The sequence below is a fragment of the Procambarus clarkii genome, chromosome 13 (genome assembly GCF_040958095.1).
Source record: "Procambarus clarkii isolate CNS0578487 chromosome 13, FALCON_Pclarkii_2.0, whole genome shotgun sequence".
In the NCBI taxonomy this organism is placed as follows: Eukaryota; Metazoa; Arthropoda; class Malacostraca; order Decapoda; family Cambaridae; genus Procambarus; species Procambarus clarkii.
Window position 1 is genome coordinate 1,448,176 of NC_091162.1, and position 18,384 is coordinate 1,466,559.

At 50.2% G+C, this 18,384-nt stretch overlaps 1 protein-coding gene across 1 annotated transcript in view; it reads left to right on the forward strand.

Moving 5' to 3' along the window:
* Positions 1-2,491: 2,491 nt before the first annotated feature.
* The window catches only part of LOC123747684 (leukocyte elastase inhibitor-like), a 41,997-nt gene continuing 26,104 nt past the window's right edge, over positions 2,492-18,384 (forward strand). Inside the window, exon 1 of the mRNA XM_069323551.1 lies at positions 2,492-2,687. The gene's annotated coding sequence lies outside the window, so the exon portion shown is untranslated. The remainder of the gene's footprint in view (positions 2,688-18,384) is intronic.

Here is an 18,384-nt window from a genome sequence, read left to right on the forward strand (position 1 = left end):
CACAGACGCCACCTGAGTGCCAGCCCCCATTTTACAACTGGACCACATGTAGCCACACTCTAACAGCTATCACACTGCCTAATCAGGCCATACCTACATCATGGCTAAGATCTCACATTTCTACTAACCCATGTTTACTATAAGATTGAGTAGTACTAACCATACTGTAGATTAATTACCACCATATATGGCATAATTTATATTATAATAAGGTAAATGTTTATAGCTTATTATATGACCACCCATTGTTGTATAAGGTGTAAACGTCCCTCCAACTATGTGCAGGTAAATTCTGGCGGCTGAATCAAATATACAGTCCACTTAGAATCATAATCATCAATATTGAAGTGATAAAAAATAGAAAATAAATGTCCACAAAGAATAAAAACAAATAATTGCTTGCTAGGATTATCCAACACCCCCACCCAGAGCACGGAGGGGTGCTCCTGGCCCAGGACGGGGTAACAACGACGACAACAACAAGCACTTCACTCTCGCATCACAATATCAACAACAACAACATCATTATAACAACACATCATCAACAAGAACAACATCAACAAAGGAACATCAACCACAACAACAACAACAACAACAACAACAAGAGCCAGCATGACAACATTTGAGTGAATTCCCATGAACAAAACAGGAAACTTTTTCCAAGATATTATCTTGCACATCACCTCAGGTGGTGTTGTTGACCCTTGTGGACGCCTGCTGGTAGATACTGGGGGAGGGTGGGGAGGGCCGGCGGTGGGGAGGGTCCGCGGTGGGGAGGGTCGGCGGTGGGGAGGGTCGGCGGTGGGGAGGGCCGGCGGTGGGGAGGGTCGGCGGTGGGGAGGGCCGGCGGTGGGGAGGGTCGGCGGTGGGGAGGGTCGGCGGTGGGGAGGGCCGGCGGTGGGGAGGGTCCGCGGTGGGGAGGGTCGGCGGTGGGGAGGGTCGGCGGTGGGGAGGGCCGGCGGTGGGGAGGGTCGGCGGTGGGGAGGGCCGGCGGTGGGGAGTGCCGGCGGTGGGGAGGGTCCGCGGTGGGGAGGGTCCGCGGTGGGGAGGGTCCGCGGTGGGGAGGGTCGGCGGTGGGGAGGGTCCGCGGTGGGGAGGGTCCGCGGTGGGGAGGGTCGGCGGTGGGGAGGGTCGGCGGTGGGGAGGGTCGGCGGTGGGGAGGGCCGGCGGTGGGGAGGGTCCGCGGTGGGGAGGGTCCGCGGTGGGGAGGGTCCGCGGTGGGGAGGGTCCGCGGTGGGGAGGGTCCGCGGTGGGGAGGGTCGGCGGTGGGGAGGGTTCGCGGTGGGGAGGGTCGGCGGTGGGGAGGGCCGGCGGTGGGGAGGGCCGGCGGTGGGGAGGGTCCGCGGTGGGGAGGGTCGGCGGTGGGGAGGGTCGGCGGTGGGGAGGGTCGGCGGTGGGGAGGGCCGGCGGTGGGGAGGGTCGGCGGTGGGGAGGGCCGGCGGTGGGGAGTGCCGGCGGTGGGGAGGGTCCGCGGTGGGGAGGGTCCGCGGTGGGGAGGGCCCGCGGTGGGGAGGGCCGGCGGTGGGGAGGGTCGGCGGTGGGGAGGGTCCGCGGTGGGGAGGGTCGGCGGTGGGGAGGGTCGAGGGTGGGGAGGGGCGGCGGTGGGGAGGGTCCGCGGTGGGGAGGGCCGGCGGTGGGGAGGGCCGGCGGTGGGGAGGGCCGGCGGTGGGGAGGGTCGGCGGTGGGGAGGGTCGGCGGTGGGGAGGGCCGGCGGTGGGGAGGGCCGGCGGTGGGGAAGGCCGGCGGTGGGGAGGGTCGGCGGTGGGGAGGAGACAGGGTGGGAGGAGACAGGGTAGGAGGAGACAGGGTGGGAGGAGCCAGGGGTGGGAGGAGACAGGGTGGGAGGAGACAGGGGTGGGAGGAGACAGGGTGGGAGGAGACAGGGGTGGGAGGAGACAGGGTGGGAGGAGACAGGGGTGGGAGGAGACAGGGTGGGAGGAGACAGGGTGGGAGGAGACAGGGTGGGAGGAGACAGGGTGGGAGGAGACAGGGGTAGGAGGAGACAGGGTGGGAGGAGACAGGGGTGGGAGGAGACAGGGGTGGGAGGAGACAGGGTGGGAGGAGACAGGGTGGGAGGAGACAGGGGTGGGAGGAGACAGGGTGGGAGGAGACAGGGGTGGGAGGAGACAGGGGTGGGAGGAGACAGGGGAGGGAGGAGACAGGGTGGGAGGAGACAGGGGTGGGAGGAGACAGGGGAGGGAGGAGACAGGGGAGGGAGGAGACAGGGTGGGAGGAGACAGGGGTGGGAGGAGACAGGGGTGGGAGGAGACAGGGGTGGGAGGAGACAGGGGTGGGAGGAGACAGGGGAGGGAGGAGACAGGGTGGGAGGAGACAGGGGTGGGAGGAGACAGGGGAGGGAGGAGACAGGGTGGGAGGAGACAGGGGAGGGAGGAGACAGGGTGGGAGGAGACAGGGGTGGGAGGAGACAGGGGTGGGAGGAGACAGGGTGTGAGGTGTATATAAGAAATGCTGCCTAGTTTTTTCCGACACTGTTGGCCACACCATCGTCAGCTGTTGTCTGCTGCTGCTGCTGCTGTTGTCTGCTGCTGCTGCTGCTGTTGTCTGCTGCTGCTGCTGCTGTTGTCTGCTGCTGCTGTCTGCCGCTGTTGTCTGCTGCTGTTGCTGCTGTCGGTCTCTGCTGCTGCCGTGGTCTGCTTGTCTGGTTCTCTCGTCGATACAGTTGTGAGGTAATTATACATGGCTTGTACACGATCAGTTGCCGGAGTATTTGGCCATATTCTACCACCACCATATTCTACCACCACCATATTCTACCACCACCATATTCTACCACCACCATATTCTACCACCACAATATTCTACCACCACCATATTCTGCCACCACCATATTCTACCACCACCATATTCTGCCACCACCATATTCTACCACCACCATATTCTACCACCACCATATTCTGCCACCACCATATTCTACCACCACCATATTCTACCACCACCATATTCTACCACCACCATATTCTACCACCACAATATTCTACCACCACCATATTCTACCACCACCATATTCTACCACCACCATATTCTACCACCACCATATTCTACCACCACCATATTCTACCACCACCATAATCTACCACCACCATATTCTACCACCACAATATTCTACCACCACCATATTCTACCACCACAATATTATTGGGAGCAGCGCCAAGTATTAAGTTGAACAGGAAATAGTGTTTAAAAATAATCAGCGCTGCAGGCTGTGGAGGCCAGGCTGTGGAGGCCAGGCTGTGGAGGCCAGGCTGGGGAGGCCAGGCTGGGAACGCCAGGCTGTGGAGGCCAGGCTGTGGAGGCCAGGCTGTGGAGGCCAGGCTGTGGAGGCCAGGCTGTGGAGGCCAGGCTGTTGAGGCCAGGCTGTGGAGGCCAGGCTGGGGACGCCAGGCTGTGGAGGCCAGGCTGGGGACGCCAGGCTGTGGAGGCCAGGCTGTGGAGGCCAGGCTGTGGAGGCCAGGCTGTGGAGGCCAGGCTGTGGAGGCCAGGCTGTGGAGGCCAGGCTGTGGATGTCGGAAAATCCGACACCATTTAATAATAATATCATACAGACAGATAAGAGCTGTGTTGTATAAACAAGTTACCCATAGAAAACGTAACTTGTAGTGGAATTACCGTCTATAGAAAACGGGATATCATCACCACATACTATTATAATTCACCAGCTATTTTGCTGGGAATTATTCTTAAATACATTAGTCTTTGGACTTTACCATCATAAAAACATCTTATATAAATTAACTTAATTATCAATATTAAAGTAGAGTAAATGTGACCCTTCTATCACTTTCTGAAATCTGGACAAAGTAGGCCAGGCGTCAGGGAGGAAGGAGGGCAGCGATTGTTGTGTCACCTCCGAGACGTGTGGAGCAAATTCGGCTCCTATCATTCTGGACAATGTCGGCCAGTAACGTCAATTGTATGGAGAGTTAAACAGTCATTGTTTATACGAGACCAGAGGCACACGGGAGCAAATACGGCTCCTGTTAATTTTACTTGGACGTAGTGTTATGGAAACCAAAGGTACCATCTCCAACACGATGTCTACAATTCAAGTTAAGTCTATCCGAAACCCGTTTATCATTCATTTATGGCCATTAATGTCAGGATATAGGGTGACCCGGTTAGATCACATGGAAGCCTCAAACTAAAGGTAATTAAGCCAGGTCTTTAATGTTCCATGTACTGTATAGTGTTTTCTCTGATATAGCTTGTCATATATAGGATTCTGGCTTCACAGCTAGCGCACTTTTGACAGGTCAAGACGAGGGAGGAAGAGTTTGTGCACCAGTTACTGGGTGATATGGAAGCTACCTCAAAGAGGATAATTTGGTGTCTACACCCTAGTTATTCCTGGTGGACTAACCTGCTGTACTATAAGATAAGGAACCTCATCAATGTATGTAGCTATTACTGTAGTTTGATTGGCTGCATATATATAAATATAAACCCCCCTAATGTGTAGAGGATCGATTTGTGAGATTATGAGATTATTGCAGAAATACAGTCCACTTTATCATTATACAAATTGCTATCGAAGTATATAAATTAACGTAAATATAAATTCTATATATATTCATATAAATTAAATAAATATAAATCTCACAGGTCGGTTCCCACAGTGGAGGCCAGGCTGTGGAGGCCAGGCTGTGGAGGCCAGGCTGTTGAGGCCAGGCTGTTGAGGCCAGGCTGTGAAGGCCAGGCTGTGGAGGCCAGGCTGGGGTGAACAGGCTGTGGAGGCCAGGCTGGGGTGGTCAGGCTGTGGAGGCCAGGCTGTGGAAGCCAGGCTGTGGAGGACAGGCTGTTGAGGCCAGGCTGTTGAGGCCAGGCTGTGGAGGCCAGGCTGTGGAGGCCAGGCTGTGGAGGCCAGGCTGTGGAGGCCAGGCTGTGGAGGCCAGGCTGGGGTGAACAGGCTGGGGTGGTCAGGCTGTGGAGGCCAGGCTGTGGAAGCCAGGATGTTGAGGCCAGGCTGTGGAGGCCAGGCTGTTGAGGCCAGGCTGTGAAGGCCAGGCTGTTGAGGCCAGGCTGTGGAGGCCAGGCTGTGAAGGCCAGGCTGTTGAGGCCAGGCTGTTGAGGCCAGGCTGTGGAGGCCAGGCTGTTGAGGCCAGGCTGTTGAGGCCAGGCTGTGAAGACCAGGCTGTTGAGGCCAGGCTGTGGAGGCCAGGCTGTGGAGGCCAGGCTATGGAGGCCAGGCTGTGGAGGCCAGGCTGGGGAGGACAGGCTGGGGAGTCCAGGCTGAGGAGAACTCGCTGGGGAGGACAGACTTTGGAGGGCAGGCTTGGGAGGACAGGCTGGGGAGGCCAGGCTGGGGAGGCCAAACTTGGGAGGACAGGCAGGGGAGGCCAGGCTGGGGAGGACAGGCTGGGGAGGCCAGGCTGGGGAGCCCAGGCTGGGGAGGACAGGCTGGGGAGGCCAGGCTGGGGAGGCCAGGCTGGGGAGGACAGGCTGGGGAGGACAGGCTGGGGAGGGCAGGCTTGGGAGGCCAGGCTGGGGAGGCCAGGCTGGGGAGGACAGGCTGGGGAGGAGAGGCTGGGGAGGACAGGCTTGGGAGGACAGGCTGGGGAGGCCAGGCTGGGGAGGCCAGGCTGGGGAGGACAGGCTGGGGAGGCCAAGCTGGGGAGGCCAAGCTGGGGAGGACAGGCTGGGGAGGACAGGCTGGGGAGGAGAGGCTGGGGAGGGCAGGCTTGGAAGGAGAGGCTGGGGAGGACAGGCTGGGGAGGACAGGCTGGGGAGGACAGGCAGGGGAGGCCAGGCTGGTGAGGCCAGGCTGGGGAGGACAGGCTGGGGAGGACAGGCAGGGGAGGCCAGGCTGGTGAGGCCAGGCTGGGGAGGCCAAGCTTGGGAGGACAGGCTGGCTAGGCCAGGCTGGGGAGGCCAGGCTGGGGAGGACAGTCTGGGGAGGAGAGGCAGGGGTGGCCAGGCTGGGGAGGTCAGGCTGGGGAGGCCAGGCTGGGGAGGACAGTCTGGAGAGGAGAGGCAGGGGTGGCCAGGCTGGCAAGGCCAGGCTGGTGTAATGCCCGCTTTACCCTGTCGTAATAACCGCGGCCTCTATTGTAATAACCCAATGTTCCCCAGTATTAATCCTGTTATCTTGTTATCTCTCGTGATCGTAATATACGCTCTCTGTTGTACATCTCTGTCTCTCTGGAGTAGATAACCACATCATCCAGGTACGCTAACGAGTGCCTCCCCAAGACTGGACTGAGGATATAATTAATTGCCCTCTGAAATGATGAAGGCGCTGTCTTTAACCCGAAAGGCATCCGCTTGAATTGATAAGTATGAACCCCATCAGAGAAGGCGGTCTTTTCTCGATCTTTCTCAGCAACTGGGATGGCCCAATACGCAGATTTCGCATCCAGAGTGGAAAAGTATTTGGCTTCCCCAAACTGATCTATTATTTCTTGTATCCGTGGCAAAGGATACACATCACCTTTAGTAATTTCGTTGATCTTTCGGTAGTCAACACAAAACCTATAACTACCATCCGGTTTACGTACCAGCACCACTGGCGACAACCATGGTGATGTACTAGGCTCTATCACATCCTGTCTCAACATCCTCTGACACTCATCCCTAATTACTTCCTTCGCCCGTTCCGGAAGCCTCCATTGACGGGTGTAAATAGGAGGATGGTCACCTGTAGGAATAACATGCTCGATCCTATCCAGAAGCCCGATCTGATCGTCTTCTGTTGCAAACAGTCTAGGGAATTTACGTAAAATCCCTCTCAAAAGTTTCCTATCTGACTGTTGCACATGTTGCAAATCCAGAGCCGAGATTAACTTATCAACTTCTTGAATATTACTATTTTTCCCTGTCTCGGTCTTGACTTTTCCCTGTGTACTACTTTCTGTAACATTAAGTGCACTACATTGTGCTGTGGTGGCTGGCATCTCCTGGCTTTGATACTGAAAAATTCCTGTATTTTCTACAAGTGTAGCCTGAGACACCCTATCACCTGCCCTGAAACGATAGGTTTTGTGCGAGAGATTGACAACTGGGATAAGGGCACCTTTATCAAGCACTGTGATCAAATGATGAGGGATCAACAACCTGTCACATCTCCCAGCCACCTGAAGGGTGGTACCTGGTGCAATGTGACGTCCCACTGATACTTTAATGAATTTAACTGAATGTGGTGGGCAACATTGTTTCACCAAGGCATGTAACCCACATGATTTCTTCTCTGTGTCTGGAAGAGACTTAAACAACAACTTTGGGTAGTGAATGTTGTACTTCTGTTTCTTACTAATGGAAGCAATTACTGGAGGATGATCTACCATTTTAATGAGATACACTACATGGCCCAACTTCAATCTGCACTTCCTTGCTCCCTCTTGAGCCGACAAAGAAAAGTTAACTCGTCCCAGAAAATCCATTCCCAACAAAATCTGACCAGGGAATGCAAGATTCTCGACAACCGTGCAATTGTGTGGGTAAGCTTCTCCCTTACCCACTTCAAAATTGAGAGTGGCCTGGCCCAAGATATTAATATGTTGACCATTTACTGCTGTTAAATGCTTCCCACAACGCTTAAGGCGTGTCTCGTTAAGTGTGCTGAAGGCTGACTTTTTAATGAGAGTTGCTTGACTTCCGGTGTCCACAAAAACTGTCAATCTCACACCTTCAACCGTCATCTCAAACGTAGGTCTGCCACCACCCGAGGCGGGATTCTCTCATGATTCTGTTCTCCCCTTCCGGCATCTCGCTTTTACGTGGCCTCTTTTCCCACAATTAAAACAAGTACGCGAGTCCCACCAGTCATTACGTGGGGGTTGTTGCGGGCGACCACTGCCCACCGCTTTCGTCTGGGGGGGTCCTGACCTATTGCCCCCTTGTCCGCTCTCTACCTTCCTGCTCACCGCATTGACATATGGCGACGTCCGCGCCTCCTCCGCATCCAAGTCCTCATCTATATGGTCTTCGGCGTATTGTACGAGTTCCCTAAAACTCAGGGAAGCCGTGTCCGTAGCGAGGTAGGGACCGATATGGGCGGGCAAGGCCTTACAAAATAGCTGCTTTGCAAACCGTTCCTCCTGCTGCGCATCGTAACCCAACTCCTGAGTGAGATCACCTATCCTGGTCCTAAGGAAGGCACCAAAATCTTTTAATTGAGTACCTTTATCCCTCTGCAATGACGTTAAGTAGCGACGAGCCTCCTCTTTAGTAATTTTCGCCTTAAATCGGTCCTTGATGGCCTGCACGAATTGTGGCCACGTCACCAAATGCCTGAATTCCTCAGACTTCCTCAGGGGCCCGTCGCGACCCACACATGCCCCAGTGGCCAGATTAATTTTAGTTTCATCGTCAGGAGCCGCGGCTAACACAGAATCCATCTCCCACAGCCAATTTTCCACACAACGGTTGCGTTCCACTTTATTCGATGGGAGTTCAGCACAATTTAACCTTGGCAAGGACAACTTCGGGAGTGACGCCACAAGTCCCGGTCTATAGGATGGAGTACTGGGAGTGTAAGGGGGTGCCTGACCAGGGGGGGAAGGAACTATGAGGGGTTGGGTGTAGGATTGGGATAGGGGTTGGGAGTGGGGTGAGGAGGGATTTCCCAGTGACCAAGGGGCTACCCCAGGTGAGTAACTATTTGAGGCACTACTCTGATAAGGTGGTTGTTGACCCTGTTGTTGATTGTGTGAGGGTTGTGAACCGTTCTGTCCTTGTAGTAACTGTAGCAGCAGCTGTAGTACCTGTGGTTGTTGTTGTGCAACCTGTTGTACCTGGTGTTGTTGTGCAACCTGTTGTACCTGGTGTTGTTGTGCAACCTGTTGTACCTGATGTTGTTGAGCAACCTGTTGTACCTGGTGTTGTTGTGCAACCTGTTGTACCTGATGTTGTTGTGCAACCTGTTGTACCTGTTGTTGTTGTGCAACCTGTTGTACCTGATGTTGTTGTGCAACCTGTTGTACCTGTGGTTGTTGTTGTGCAACCTGTTGTACCTGGTGTTGTTGTGCAACCTGTTGTACCTGTGGTTGTTGTTGTGCAACCTGTTGTACCTGGTGTTGTTGTGCAACCTGTTGTACCTGGTGTTGTTGTGCAACCTGTTGTACCTGATGTTGTTGAGCAACCTGTTGTACCTGGTGTTGTTGTGCAACCTGTTGTACCTGATGTTGTTGTGCAACCTGTTGTACCTGGTGTTGTTGTGCAACCTGTTGTACCTGGTGTTGTTGTGCAACCTGTTGTACCTGTGGTTGTTGTTGTGCAACCTGTTGTACCTGGTGTTGTTGTGCAACCTGTTGTACCTGTTGTTGTTGTGCAACCTGTTGTACCTGATGTTGTTGAGCAACCTGTTGTACCTGGTGTTGTTGTGCAACCTGTTGTACCTGGTGTTGTTGTGCAACCTGTTGTACCTGTTGTTGTTGTGCAACCTGTTGTACCTGTGGTTGTTGTTGTGCAACCTGTTGTACCTGATGTTGTTGTGCAACCTGTTGTACCTGTGGTTGTTGTTGAGCAACCTGTTGTACCTGTTGTTGTTGTGCAACCTGTTGTACCTGTTGTTGTTGTGCAACCTGTTGTACCTGATGTTGTTGTGCAACCTGTTGTACCTGGTGTTGTTGTGCAACCTGTTGTACCTGTTGTTGTTGTGCAACCTGTTGTACCTGATGTTGTTGAGCAACCTGTTGTACCTGTTGTTGTTGAGCAACCTGTTGTACCTGATGTTGTTGAGCAACCTGTTGTACCTGTTGTTGTTGAGCAACCTGTTGTACCTGATGTTGTTGAGCAACCTGTTGTACCTGATGTTGTTGAGCAACCTGTTGTACCTGATGTTGTTGAGCAACCTGTTGTACCTGATGTTGTTGAGCAACCTGTTGTACCTGATGTTGTTGAGCAACCTGTTGTACCTGATGTTGTTGTGCAACCTGTTGTACCTGATGTTGTTGAGCAACCTGTTGTACCTGATGTTGTTGAGCAACCTGTTGTACCTGATGTTGTTGAGCAACCTGTTGTACCTGATGTTGTTGAGCAACCTGTTGTACCTGTTGTTGTTGAGCAACCTGTTGTACCTGATGTTGTTGAGCAACCTGTTGTACCTGTTGTTGTTGAGCAACCTGTTGTACCTGATGTTGTTGAGCAACCTGTTGTACCTGATGTTGTTGAGCAACCTGTTGTACCTGATGTTGTTGTGCAACCTGTTGTACCTGGTGTTGTTGAGCAACCTGTTGTACCTGATGTTGTTGAGCAACCTGTTGTACCTGATGTTGTTGAGCAACCTGTTGTACCTGATGTTGTTGAGCAACCTGTTGTACCTGTTGTTGTTGTGCAACCTGTTGTACCTGTTGTTGTTGTGCAACCTGTTGTACCTGATGTTGTTGTGCAACCTGTTGTACCTGGTGTTGTTGTGCAACCTGTTGTACCTGTGGTTGTTGTGCAACCTGTTGTACCTGTTGTTGTTGTGCAACCTGTTGTACCTGTTGTTGTTGTGCAACCTGTTGTACCTGATGTTGTTGTGCAACCTGTTGTACCTGGTGTTGTTGTGCAACCTGTTGTACCTGTTGTTGTTGTTGTGCAACCTGTTGTACCTGGTGTTGTTGTTGTGCAACCTGTTGTACCTGATGTTGTTGTGCAACCTGTTGTACCTGATGTTGTTGTGCAACCTGTTGTACCTGATGTTGTTGAGCAACCTGTTGTACCTGATGTTGTTGAGCAACCTGTTGTACCTGGTGTTGTTGTTGTGCAACCTGTTGTACCTGATGTTGTTGAGCAACCTGTTGTACCTGATGTTGTGCAACCTGTTGTACCTGTTGTTGTTGTTGTGCAACCTGTTGTACCTGGTGTTGTTGTGCAACCTGTTGTACCTGATGTTGTTGAGCAACCTGTTGTACCTGGTGTTGTTGTGCAACCTGTTGTACCTGTTGTTGTTGTGCAACCTGTTGTACCTGATGTTGTTGAGCAACCTGTTGTACCTGATGTTGTTGTGCAACCTGTTGTACCTGGTGTTGTTGTGCAACCTGTTGTACCTGTTGTTGTTGTGCAACCTGTTGTACCTGGTGTTGTTGTGCAACCTGTTGTACCTGATGTTGTTGAGCAACCTGTTGTACCTGATGTTGTTGAGCAACCTGTTGTACCTGGTGTTGTTGTGCAACCTGTTGTACCTGATGTTGTTGTGCAACCTGTTGTACCTGGTGTTGTTGTGCAACCTGTTGTACCTGATGTTGTTGAGCAACCTGTTGTACCTGTTGTTGTTGTGCAACCTGTTGTACCTGGTGTTGTTGTGCAACCTGTTGTACCTGATGTTGTTGAGCAACCTGTTGTACCTGTTGTTGTTGTGCAACCTGTTGTACCTGGTGTTGTTGTGCAACCTGTTGTACCTGGTGTTGTTGTGCAACCTGTTGTACCTGATGTTGTTGAGCAACCTGTTGTACCTGTTGTTGTTGTGCAACCTGTTGTACCTGGTGTTGTTGTGCAACCTGTTGTACCTGGTGTTGTTGTGCAACCTGTTGTACCTGGTGTTGTTGTGCAACCTGTTGTACCTGTTGTTGTTGTGCAACCTGTTGTACCTGTGGTTGTTGTGCAACCTGTTGTACCTGGTGTTGTTGTGCAACCTGTTGTACCTGATGTTGTTGTGCAACCTGTTGTACCTGTGGTTGTTGTTGTGCAACCTGTTGTACCTGATGTTGTTGAGCAACCTGTTGTACCTGATGTTGTTGAGCAACCTGTTGTTGTTGTGCAACCTGTTGTACCTGTTGTTGTTGTGCAACCTGTTGTACCTGTTGTTGTTGAGCAACCTGTTGTACCTGTTGTTGTTGAGCAACCTGTTGTACCTGATGTTGTTGAGCAACCTGTTGTACCTGATGTTGTTGAGCAACCTGTTGTACCTGATGTTGTTGAGCAACCTGTTGTACCTGATGTTGTTGAGCAACCTGTTGTACCTGTTGTTGTTGTGCAACCTGTTGTACCTGTGGTTGTTGTTGTGCAACCTGTTGTACCTGTGGTTGTTGTTGTGCAACCTGTTGTACCTGTGGTTGTTGTTGTGCAACCTGTTGTACCTGTGGTTGTTGTTGTGCAACCTGTTGTACCTGTGGTTGTTGTTGTGATCCGTTTTGCCCCTGTATTAACTGTAGTAGCATCTGTATGGCTTGTTGTTGTGCATCGGGTTGTACCTGTTGTAATTGTTGAGGTTGTGGGGGTGGTGTGTGTACGTTCATAAGCCCAGGGATCGTCAGACCTTGAGAACCCGCAATGGCATCATCCCCGGGAACTCCTTGTTCAACTGGTGTGGATGTTCTAATAGTGGGGTCCACAACCCCATCACCTATCGCCTCACCAATCATCGTGATGTCCGCTGAGCCAGAGCCCCCCAATGAAATCCTGCTTTCGTTCAGGGCTGCCGCCCCTTGGGCACCCGGATCCGTTACACCCCCCGTGGGGTTCGCTTGGGGTCCCTCCGCAAGGGCTAACGTCTGTACTGCCCTCACCAGGTGAGGGTCTGTCGATGGTGCTCCCCCGGTAGCCTCGTCGTCTACCATACCTTTACTCCTGAGCTTCATGTGCTTATCACACGACATATTCTCGCTAAACCTCGCAACCTAACCCTACCTGGGGAAAACAGGCAAAGTTCTGAACCCGCCAAGCGATTGCGGTGAAATTTTAACACAACCCCGATCACAACAACTAATCACTCGCTCAATAATCTCTAACCTTTTATGTTAAACCTCTTGAACATCTAGACCGGAACTACTCTTCATTCACGTCGGTCACCGCGTTCCACAGCCCCAGTGAAAACCATAAATTACCGAAGCTTGTTGACAGACGATGACAGCTGTCGGCGTCAGTGTCTCGCTGACTACGCTACACCAATGAATGAATTCCTTTAGTCATATTATCCTCTTCTCTCATTCGTAAAATTTATATGCGGACAGATGGAAATACGCAACCGGCATCGACTACTTATCATCACTTGTGAAACAAAACACTGTATACGATGTTGAATAAACTATATATGCGCACTTATAACCCACACAAAAAGGTTACGTTAATTATTATTTGATCGAACTGCTAGAATAAACTTGAAAAAATGTAATTAATGTCCACTATTTTAATTTGACACTCGAAGATGACTAGTAACGCAAATATAAAAAGAATTACAGTACGACTTTCTTGTCTGTAAATGCAAATCCAATATAAATCTTAGAAAATTGATAATTACCGAATTCTTGAACCAGATATACTGAATTTATACAATTAATATTTACGTGAAAGGAATTACACTGAATTTACTGTAAATAATTTAGTTTCAACTCTGTTTTTATTTGTCGAAAATAATCAGTCTAGTTTACCAGCGCACAATAAATACAACACTTTACGTTAACTGAATTTCTTAAATTTTTCTTGAAAATCTTAGGCGCGCTAGGAATGAATGACGTTATCGTTAATTTAACACTGGCGTGATGTTTATATCCCAACAATTATTTTTAATTCCGCAACGCCCGACGCTAACAACGGCGCTCGGATATAATTATAAGTATTATTAGTTAAACCAAATTAATGTTAAAATAATTATTTACGTTACTGTATGAACTTGATGGTTATATAGCATACACTTGGTCACCGCCGGTCGTGTTGTAGAATGCTGAGAAATATACACTGATATCTGCGACGCTCACGGCTACAGACAGAGTCGCGCTGAACCTTAAGTAAAAATTAGTAATTAATTTCCCAAAATTATAATTTAAATACTGGCGCGTAGTTGACTTGTTACTTTAACGGAATATAACACTCGCTAACCACTTGGACACGTTGGTAAGTATACAAAAATTTAAAATGCGCTCACTGTCACGAAGGCGAATCCTCAGAAAGTAGTCTCCGCACGAATTCTTAATTAACCAAGTATTTCTTTTCTCAAAATTATAAATTAAATACCGACGTGTAGTTCGCTTATCACTTGAACTAAATATACTACTCGCGAGACACTTAGACACTTGGTTGAGCGCAAACAATTACTGAGCGCTGTCACACTGGGCGCTGAGTAAAACCGCTAGAAAATTCAGAGTCCCAACGCTAATTCGCTTAAATGACCAAAATTCGACTTTTGGTCTCTCAAAGTTCGCACTCGGATCACTTTAATCGCACACTTGAATTAACACTGACAACCCGATGATCGTATGGCCAGGCACAAAACTAGAATTTATTCCGAAATTGAGATTTTCCAAGCGACTTTGAAAAATGTCATCACAAAAATTTTCCACGATTTCACTGATTTCAGTTCTTTCACTGACTGCACTTTATGCACCGCACTTCACTTGAACACAGTAAACCACTCACCTTTTAGTAATTCTCTCAAAGAATTAATACTGCACAATACGAAAACAAAAATTCCAGACTTAAACATGTAAAACAAATTCTTAGAAAAAATAATAACACTTATATACGAGAATTACGTAAACAAGGGGAAACACTTAACTAACGAAGGGATACTTAACCTGAAAAGGAACTTAATATACAGGGAACTTAATTTAGTACTTAAGGAAATCTCGATTTAACCTATAACCGTCCCGTCCCGGCCCGCCCTGTCGCTCCTCCAAGCCTAGGTAACCACATCCACCTAGATCCCGACAGTACCAAATAATCCTGTCCTTCGCGGTCAACGGTTAGACTAGAATGCGGAACAACCGACGGATCTAACTGTCCGACACCACCGTTATTCCGTTGCTAGAGAATCTACTAGGCCATCCCTCAGTGAACTCTTGGTACCTTCATGGCTGTACCGTAAAAATCTAGCGATTGGGTCGCCTACCACGCCCTCAGGGATAATAATTAGCGTCCTAATACTTCCCCGCCCCGACAATTCGACACCTAGAATTGTTGCTGCGAAAACCACCACGCAGCACCCTTGTCCGTAGTTGCAGAGGGTCGAGAAAAATAATACCCTTTCCAACTACCCAAGGCGGCCTCCACACTTAACTGCCAGCTAGCGCATACACTTAAGTGACTGTAATTAAACTTCCCAGCCCCGCACGACCCTAGAATCGCCTACTCTATGCGAATCGCACCACATAGGATTACCGTCGACTCTATCTCATGGGCCCCGGCTGCACCCTCACCACATAGCATAACCGAACGGACAGGCGCGTGAGGCTTCAATAATCGTCAAGAAATTATTGAAACACCGCTGCTACCATTGTAATGCCCGCTTTACCCTGTCGTAATAACCGCGGCCTCTATTGTAATAACCCAATGTTCCCCAGTATTAATCCTGTTATCTTGTTATCTCTCGTGATCGTAATATACGCTCTCTGTTGTACATCTCTGTCTCTCTCCACTCAATACCCCAGCTTAACACTGTTACAGTCCAGCATGACCCCTCACTGGACTGCCACGTATCTAAGAGGAATATTAAATGAGGAAGATGCACCAAGGACAAGGGTTATTCGCTTATTACTAATTATAAAATAAAAACCATTAAAGCACTGCCACCACCTTCCCGACCAACCATACCTGAATGTGTCTATCACCGATCCCCCAGGAAGGCAAGGAATCAGTAACCATGGGACTCCGGGTAATATGAATTTCAGTAATAAATTTTGGAAAATTAGTTTGTGTAATTTACGTTACTTATTTGAATCCAAGGGCAACTTTAGTATCTATTAATTGTTAGGAGAACCTGGGGGGCTTCCAATACAACACCTAACAATGACAAAGTAGCAAAATATATCAAAGGGGAGTTAAGTGAATACCACTGGACAAGCTATAAAATTTATTTTATGAAACATGTAAATTAAGACAATTTGAACACATAACCTATTCTATTTCCCTAGAGGCACAATGGATATTTACCGAGGACCAAAAACTCAAGTGCTACTATACCTTAAATACCCGCACTACGGCCACGATGTTGATGGCTGCCCTCAACCCCGAGGATACGGGCTTGCGGCCCTGTTCCTAATACACTCCCAAGACACACTGATGAAATTTAGTTTTTCCAGCTTATTGCTGGGAAGGATTACTCCTCCCACCATCTAATACAGCCCCAGGGCTCCACCCATTATTTTGGCAATGGCCAACCATTTAACACGTAGGCCTGAGGTCTGGCTCTCTAGGGCCAATAAGGACTTGGCCCTTATCTCAGGCCAATCACCTTCACTGATCTGTCGTGGAAAGCTACATGAATTTCTGAAGATTGAGTCAGCTCTCCCCAGCTAAAGAGAAGGGGGACAAGGCGCGTCTATGGAGCCCAGACACCTGCGAGCAATGTTTACAAAACTGATAATTTATGTTCAAGCCTGTCTCCTCTAAGATAGGAGTAGGGACATTTGACTCTGCCTGGTATGGGGAAGGCCGCTGCTGAGAGGGAAAGAGAGGGAATGAGAGGGAAAGAGAGGGGATGAGAGGGGGAAGTTGAGTGGGAGAAGCCAAGGTATCCAAGACCACCCTACCCTCAGGTCAACCTCTTGACCCTGACAAATGGGCGACCAGGGGGGGGGGGAAGAGGAGGAGACGAATGACGGCCAAGGGGAGGGGAGAAGGAAGGAGGGGAGAGGGAGAAGGAGAGGGAAAAGAGAGGAGAAGGGAGAACCAATGATCTGAGCCCCAGCTCATTACACTGGGGAGGCGAGGCTGGGGAGGCCAGGCTGGGGAGGCCAGGCTGGGGAAGCCAAGCTTGGGAGGACAGTTTGGGGAGGACAGTTTGGGGAGGCGAGGCTGGGGAGGCCAGGCTGGGGAGGCCAGGCTGGGGAGGACAGGCTGGGGAGGCCAGGCTGGGGAGGACAGGCTGGGGAGGCCCCGTCAAGAAAAGGAAGGAGGGAATTTGATTCCCATTCAACTTTGAAATGGATGGAAGGAGCCAGATTGTTACGAGAGGAGAGAAAAGGCTGGAAAAGACTAAGGTCATGAGGCCATGAAGCAAAATGTTATCAACATAGCGAAGCCAGAGAGAGGGACGAGTATCAATAGAAGGAAGAAGAACAGTTTCAAAGTATTCCACGTAGAGATTGGCAAGATCAGGGCAAAGAGAGGAACCCATATATGATGTGTGTGTGTGTGTGTGTGTGTGTGTGTGTGAGTGTGAGTGTGAGTGTGAGTGTGAGTGTGAGTGTGAGTGTGTGTATGTGTGTGTGTGTGTGTGTGTGTGTGTGTGTGTGTGTGTGTGTGTGTGTACTCACCTAATTGTGCTTGCGGGGGTTGAGCTCTGGCTCTTTGGTCCCGCCTCTCAACCGTCAATCAACTGGTGTACAGATTCCTGAGCCTACTGGGCTCTAAAATATCTACATATGAAACTGTGTATGGAGTCAGCCTCCACCACATCACTTCTTAGTGCATTCCATTTACTAACTACTCTGACACTGAAAAAGTTCTTTCTAATGTCTCTGTGGCTCATTTGGGTACTCAGCTTCCACCTGTGTCCCCTTGTTCGCGTCCCTTCAGTGTTGAATAGTTCATCCTTGTTTACCCTGTCGATTCCCCTGAGGATTTTGTAGGTTGTGATCATGTCCCCCCTTACTCTTCTGTCGTCCAGTGTCGTAAGGTGCATTTCCCGCAGCCTTTCCTCATAACTCATGCCTCTTAGTTCTGGGACTCGTCTAGTAGCATACCTTTGGACTTTTTCCAGCTTCGTCTTGTGCTTGACAAGGTACGGGCTCCATGCTGGGGCCGCATACTCCAGGATTGGTCTTACATATGTTGTGTACAAGATTCTGAAAGATTCCTTACACAGGTTCCTGAACGCCGTTCTGATGTTAGCCAGCCTCGCATATGCCGCAGACGTTATTCTCTTTATGTGGGCTTCAGGAGACAGGTTTGGTGTGATATCAAATCCTAGATCTTTCTCTCTGTCTGTTTCATTAAGTACTTCATCTCCTATTCTGTATCCTGTGTCTGGCCTCCTGTTTCCACTGCCTAGTTTCATTACTTTGCATTTTCTTGGGTTGAACTTCAACAGCCATTTGTTGGACCATTCACTCAGTCTATCTAGGTCATCTTGTAGCCTCCTACTATCATCCTCTGTTTCAACCCTCCTCATAATTTTTGCATCGTCGGCAAACATTGAGAGGAACGATTCTATACCCTCTGGGAGATCATTTACATATATACCAGAAACAGTATAGGTCCAAGGACTGACCCCTGCGGGACTCCACTTGTAACGTCTCGGCAATCTGAGACCTCACCCCTCACACTGACTCGTTGTCTCCTGTTGCTTAGGTACTCCTCTATCAACCGGAGTACCTTCCCTTTCACTCCAGCCTGCGTCTCCAACTTTCGCACTAGCCTCTTGTGTGGCACTGTATCAAAGGCTTTCTGACAATCCAAAAATATGCAGTCTGCCCACCCTTCTCTTTCTTGCCTTATTTTTGTTGCCTGGTCGTTGAATTCAAGTAACCCTGTGAGGCAGGACCTGCCATCCCTGAAACCATGTTGATGCTG